The sequence below is a fragment of the Siniperca chuatsi genome, linkage group LG24 (genome assembly GCF_020085105.1).
Source record: "Siniperca chuatsi isolate FFG_IHB_CAS linkage group LG24, ASM2008510v1, whole genome shotgun sequence".
Lineage (NCBI taxonomy): Eukaryota > Metazoa > Chordata > Actinopteri > Centrarchiformes > Sinipercidae > Siniperca > Siniperca chuatsi.
The window spans coordinates 2,772,409-2,779,641 of NC_058065.1; positions in this window are offsets into that span (position 1 = coordinate 2,772,409).

The window sequence follows — 7,233 nt, forward strand, 5'->3', positions numbered from 1 at the left end:
TTTATTTTGCATTGTACACGAAGGCTGTCAGCGGCCGCCTTCTGCTTGTCTTCTGCAGCGTTTAGCTTTAGTTTGAGAGCGGCGATTTCTTCCCTCAGCTCGCTTGTGCGGTAAAGGTTTGTTTTTTTACCCTGGAGCAGATCAAGGACTGCACTCAGGGTCTCAGTTTTGTTTTTCAGGTGGGCTCTTTGGCTCTGGGTACACAACATGAGACTCACCTTGGTGAGATGTAGTTTTTGACTGACCTCCATCTCCCACTTTTTTACATAGGACTTCACACGAGAGTCCAGGCTCGCCGTGTTTGCAGTTGCCATTTTTCTTTTTCTCTTTGTCTCCTGTGCTGAACTTACTCTACTGAATGAAAGAAGCAATGTCTTGGGTGTGCGAACCTTTTCTGTACCTTTTAGCTTTCATGCAATCAGAGCCCTTTATGACATCATCAAAGGAATTCACCTTTGATTGTGTCAGACGGAATGTGTTCCATTGTTTGGTTTAAATCCATGGTTACCATAGTAACAGCAGGTGAAGTTTAAAAGTAAACAACTGTTGTGTCTGTTTGCAGTGCAGCCAAACAAATTAACATTGTCTTAATAAAGAAGTCAGTCAATAATAATAATAATAAATAATAATAATAATAATAATAATAATAACAATCTGATGCTGCACACGGAGCGAGTAGTTTCCACACAACAGCAGGACACAGTTGGTTTCCTTGCTGAGGAGTTGGAGCTGTGCAGGCGATCTAACAGCTCCCTGGCTGCTCCTGCCTGTTCCATTATTATTGCCTTGCAAAAAATAAAAATGATCTGCTGACAAAAAAAACTGGCCGTTGTCTTGTTTTGTAGGTTTTTGATGAACGATCTTGACTCGTGCTAACCACGCAGACAAAGAAATTGTGTTTCTCCCGGCTTCTGCACAATAAAAGTCACCCCGTGTTTCGCCAGTTGAATGCTTTTAATGTGAAGCAGCAGCAGTAGGATGTTGGGTCATCAGCATTAACTGAATACAGCTCTGATACAGCGTAAAGAGAGAGAACAGTAAACTGTGAGGCTGATATCAATAAGATAAAATTGCCCTGGATTACATGCATGCATCGGTTTCCTGTGAATCCCTTGTGCTTAGGTAGGCAATCTGAATCCAGCACGCGTACGGCAGACTCCGACACTACTAATAAAACGACTATAAAGAGAGAGAGAAGAGATGAGAAGAGAAGAGAGAAGAGAAGTAATTACTGAATGTAAATACGCTGAATGGGTATTGCAGAAAAAATGCCGACCACAAATAGTACAAAAATTGGATAAACTGGAAGGCAATCCAGGCACTCCAAAATAAAAGGAAAAATCTAACAACAAGGAAGGAAATATTAAAAAGCCTTTATTATAGTGGCTAAATCATTCAAAAAGCCAACATGTTTCGACCACTGTAAGTCTTCATCAGGGTTTTTGCTTTCGGCTTTGGCAATCAGCTGTTTGCAGTGAAAAAGCTCAAACTGCTCAGCACCAAACTGACAAACAGGCAAAGTTAGTGACTATCTGGTGAACAAAGTGGAGCATTTAGCAGCTGAAGAGCCAAATATGTCCCTCAGGAGTTGGTGGAGACCAAGAACAGAGCTAACAGAGAGTGAATACATTCATCAGGTGACACAAACATGACTCCAAAAGAGTGATAATGTTGCTCCGTAACTGCTGGATGTGTAAATAAGCAACTGTTTGCTAAAAGGTCAATGTTATGTTCACAGCTTGTTTCCACTGCCCCCAAATGGCCCCAAAACAATCAGTTATTGAAGGTTTAAGGATTATAACTTTAAAGCCTTACAGTAATGTATCATATGGGACTGGTGGAAGAGACTGGAAAGATTCCAGTGACAAACTGGGAGTAAAAATCAACCCTGGACTTTTGACAGACCAGCCCATCAAAACCCACCAGCTACATACACCAGCTTTGAGTACTTTGGTTGGTTAGCATGTTTAGAATTTCTTTCTTCTATTAGTTTATTCCTGTTGTCGTCTGCCTCCCTCTGCAGAAGCAAAACCCGGTGTTTGGATGCTTCTGTTTTCACTGAGCGGTTCAGCCCCATCTTCAGCTTCAACCTCAACGTCCATATCCAGAAAATTCACCAATGCTCTCTTCTAAAGTAACTTTTCCAACTTCCTACTTGTAATCTCTGCTGTCCACAAACTTCAGTCTGTAATAGTATAATAATGCTGGCTGTGGTGCAAAATTATATTGTTTGCTGAAAGAGGTTGAAGATATTTTTGCCATTTTGTTTTAGCATTTATGCGTACACAAAGATCATGTCGTATTCACACGTAAATTGCATTTTCAGATTTAGTGCTGATGTGGTCTCACATAGCAAATGCTGTCGTTAATCAATTATTTTAAGTTTACAGTTTAAGAGTTTTGCGTTTTGAAAAAATGCTGTTTTCAGAATTCACATTTATGTTTCAGTTGTCTTGATTCATTTGAATTTATTTGTCGTTGTTTTATTGTTTGTTTTTAATATATGACCCCAGGACTCCTTAGAAAGCAGCACTGATACTGAGTGGATTGTCCTGGTGCAATAAAGTAAATTGAATATCAATATCATAATAAAAGTGCCTACTGGCTTGTCGCCATGCAAAATATCCCAAACCAGAGGACTCCAAAGTTGCTAAGGCCATGGGTCAGTTTCACAAAGAGATTTAGATTGGTCTGGGGTGATTTGGGAAAATACAATAATGAACTTTGAAAAATATTTTGATGGCGGGCGAGTTAATAAGGATCCAATCAGCTCACCAACAAATCAAAACAATCTAACAACAACAGAGACAATCTCGTTTGCACAACTCTGCACCACTGACCACCATCTTTGAATAAATATATATATAATATAAAATACATTTCATGACCGTTGCTGCTATATGTTGAAGTAAACCATCAAAGGATGAAGATTTGTTATTTAAACTAGAATATCACAATATTAATTAACATGTTAATGGTTTCTGATTATTTTCTTCAATGATCGATCAACCGTTCGCTCTATTAAATGTCAGAAAATACTCTAAAATGACGATCGTAATGTCCAAGGGGATGTTTTGTCTGACGGACTGTCCTAAACCCAAATATACTGAGTTCGCCATCATTTAAGACGAAGAAAAGCAGCAAATCCTCACAATCGAATGGAACTTTTGCGTGGCTTTAGGAATGGCAATGTTGGCCGGCCAGTCGGTGAACTATCTCAGCTATTGGACGGTGAATAGGTTTAGAGAGGAAATTCTTAGGTAGGAACCTTTAGTGCAGTTTAGGAGGACTCCTAGTGGTGAATATGTCTCCTGCTCCAGGGCACCAGACAGTCCAGAAACTTCGATGCCCTGGTTGCGTTTGGGAGGCACAGAGGTCTCGGCTGCAGCGTCCTCAGTGGCTCAGACATTTAAAGGGGAAACCACAGTACAGCGCAGCATTGTGAAATGCGTCGGTGGTGAGCTCACAGTCGCCGTGCAACAGATTTAATCTAATCCCCTTTCCCCAGATTAGGAGGGAAAATCACCAGGCGGCCTTTCGTCTAAATTACACACTATGTGAATGTTGCTTTAACCTTCACCCCTAGCACCGGGCTTCATCTTTTGCTGCAATGTTTCATCCTGTGATAACTTTACTGACATTTTACTTTTGCTTCACTGCTGACTGCTACAGGGTGGGGGCGACTGCAATATTATAGTCACGGCTAAAGACAATATCAAGGAACAGGCTGAAGCAGCAGCAGTGTTGATGATTTACGTCACATGATTATTTGACATGAACTCCAACACAGTCTCAAACATTTTTTCCATCAAACCAAGAGCAAGAAGCTATTTAGAGATTCATGATTATTCATTACATTTTCACTCAGAAGTCCCTGACATGAATCCCTGAATATGAATCAGGCTGCATACTTTTGGAAATCCACAAAATATGGACATAATTCTGACTTTCTGCAGACTTCACCAAACTTTGCTTGAAAAATTACCTATAATTCATAGCAACATGGGTGTTATGATTTAGCAGCAATAATAATATTAATAAAACCAGTAAACCCATGTAAATTATACACAATTTATGGGCTTGAAGCCAAATATACCATATACATTTTTGAAGACATTTGGCATCTTCATTTTCTAATGTATAGGTTTGACTGATTTGTGGCTGTGGCTTAGTGATAGAGCGGGTTGATCCCGGCGGTTCGATCCCGGCTTCTCCCAGCCCACATGTCGAAGTGTCCTTGGGCAAAACACTGAACTACAAATTGCTCCCGAGGGCTGCGCCTTCGGTGTGTGAGTGTGTGTGAATGATTAGTTCGTTTCTTTGGACTGAATGTGTGTGAATGGGGTGAATGTGATATGTAGCGTGAAGCGCTTTGAGTAGTCGGAAGACTAGAAAGGCTCTATGCGAGTACAGTCCATTCAATATGCAGAGTCGGACAGGCAAAGCTTGACTGCCGTCAGTGAAAAAGAAATAAATAAATAACTAAAAATAACCACCTACAACGTGAGGATCCTCAGTTCAGGGTTTGAAGTAAATATAATATTACAATGCTCAAATAAAGTAAAGTAAAAGTTTTACTGTGCATATCAACCCTGCACACATCTCAATCAATAAAAAAAGACTTTGAGATGACTTGCAGGATCAAGAACTGATTGAGATCTTAAGTCCTGTCTCAAAGCGCATTTTATTAGTCTGCAAGTCTGGAGGGCGGACATTTGGATTATTATTATTGTTAAAGATTAGTGTCTACTAATGCAAGAAAACATCAAGAAAAAGAAGAGTCTGGATCAGTCAGACAGTGAGGGCTAGTTACTGTGACTTCCTTTACCTTGAATTTGATTGATGTTCTTCCTTTGAATCGCTGCTTTGGACTGAAGGTTTCTGCGTTGGAAATGACTTCTATCGATCTTTTCTTCTGTCCGACAGACACTAATGCACCTCCACAACATTACTCCAAACAAACTGTAAATGCCTTCCTAGTAAATTTAAGGGGTTGATTGGTTAGTTACAGCTGAGAAATCAGAAAAGAAGAAGAAATGAAACCTTTAAGAAGAAGATCTTTAGCTATAGAAAGGTTATAAAACTATGGCAGCAGTGTTGTGATAGACATGTAGACACATACAGTAATTAGATCTACATGACAGTCAAACAAATCAGACAGCTCTCAGCAGTTTGAGGATTTATAAGACACACATGCCTGGTTTACGAGTGCACGAGTTCATTTACACTTTTTCTACAATACATCTGTATTGTGTGTGTGTCTGTGTGTGTGTGTGTTGGGCGGTATTGGACTCATTCTGTCACATCTCGTGTCTGTCACGCTACAATTAAACTTCTGTCTTGTTCAGTTTGAATTATGTATTTTCCCCACTCTCTTCCACGCCCATCTGTCTGCTCGTTCGACACCGCAAACTGAGACGCACACAGATATAACACATTATTCCATACATGCACACAGGGCCGCAACATGGACACAAAAATGTGTTTATCTTGCGTCCAAAACTCATTTAATTTCTCTTGTTTTGCTTCATTAATTGGATTTTTACAGACATTTTGGTTCCTTTCATTGTCAGAATGACTGTGCTATGAAATAATGGGAACTAAATCTTTATTTTCCACAAAGATTTTAGTTCTTTCCCACTGCTGCAAATTGAGGACGGGCCTTACAAAATACTCTGATCAGCCCATCTTTTACCCTTCATTTTTCATGATAAAGCTTGATAATGTAACACTGCCTCGACACCTCTAAAAAAGAGAAGAAAACAAAAAAAAGTGACATTTATAGGCTGACTGGTTGACTTGTCATTTCACTGCAAGTCATCACTCATCCGTCACACTGTGTTGTTTCCTGCTAGGTGGCAGTAACACACCAACATTGCTTCTCCCTTTTGTAGTATCTGTTGCTTTAAGTGATTTAATCTTTGGTTGGTTCACAGTAACACAGGCTAAACAGAAACAGTAAATAAAACAAACTGTCATTATAGATCAGCTATCCAACACAGTAACGGATGTCTTGCTCAAAGACAGCTTTTTTTTTTTAGTTCGCCAGGATTTCAGGTACACGTAACATGATGCTTGCCATTTTAACCTCAATTGGTGTGATGTAATCACTGAAGTCAAATCCCTCTGGACAATCAGCAGCGATCTGATAGACCTTAATCCACAGTGAAAGTTGGATTCCCATTCATGCAATTGAGCTGAAAGCATCAGCGCTACACGCCTTCTTCAGCCCAGATAACATTGTTACCATTTTAATATTTTTGTTTACTTTATCATTATTATTTATTCTTTCTAAAGATTACATTAAAACGTGCACGATCAAATTATACAGTTCAGAATCTGATGTCAGTTTATGTATTTTAAGCTGATGCTTTGATCCAGAAAATGTTATTGTCTTTTTCAGGGACAGAGAGCTGGTTTTAGCTGCACTAGAAGGGATGAAAACCACCGCCTCTAGCGCAGGACATTTTTCACATCAGGTATTTCCTAGTAAGTAGATTTAATTTGGAACGATTTTAATTAATTCAGGGTTGAGGTGTGTAACTGCAAACAAGTAAACTCATATTATTCACTTATAAATGATCTTATTATGGTTTTTTAGTGAATTACATTATGATCAAATAAAAAACATAAACAGTTCTTTATTTTGAAAAACCAAGATCTCATTAAGAACTTCTGAACCATCCCCAGGTCCCATGAAACCTCTTCAGGGGTGGCTGGAACTACCCCTTTAACAGGCCTCGTTCTTTCAAGGGTCCCTGAAACCACATTAAGCAGCCTGCTGCCATTTGGTGCCCCCCTCAAAGACTCAGGCCTTAGAAATCAACCAAGGAAACCCTCTGATGGCTCCATCAAAACCACCAAAACAACATCAAAGTACACCTTAGACCTCTGTGAACCTCTCAAGGACCACAGGTCTCCTAGAACATCCCAAAGATCTCTGAAGCCTCTTCAAGAATGACTGAAACCCCTTCAAAACCCCCCAGAACTGACCAGTCCTTGGAGCCTATAAGGCCATTCGGAGCCCCTCTCAATAACCCTTGGACCCTATAAGGGGATCCAGAAATTACGTGGCACTCTGAAAGGCCCCGGAAACCCTCACTTAGACCATTACTTTGTACTGTAGGATACGACCTCAGAAACCCCACGTAACCTCTGAAAAACCTTAGGAATCCCCCCCCACCAGGGGCCCCTAGAATCCCCTTAAGGAGCCTAAGACCATTGGATCTCCTC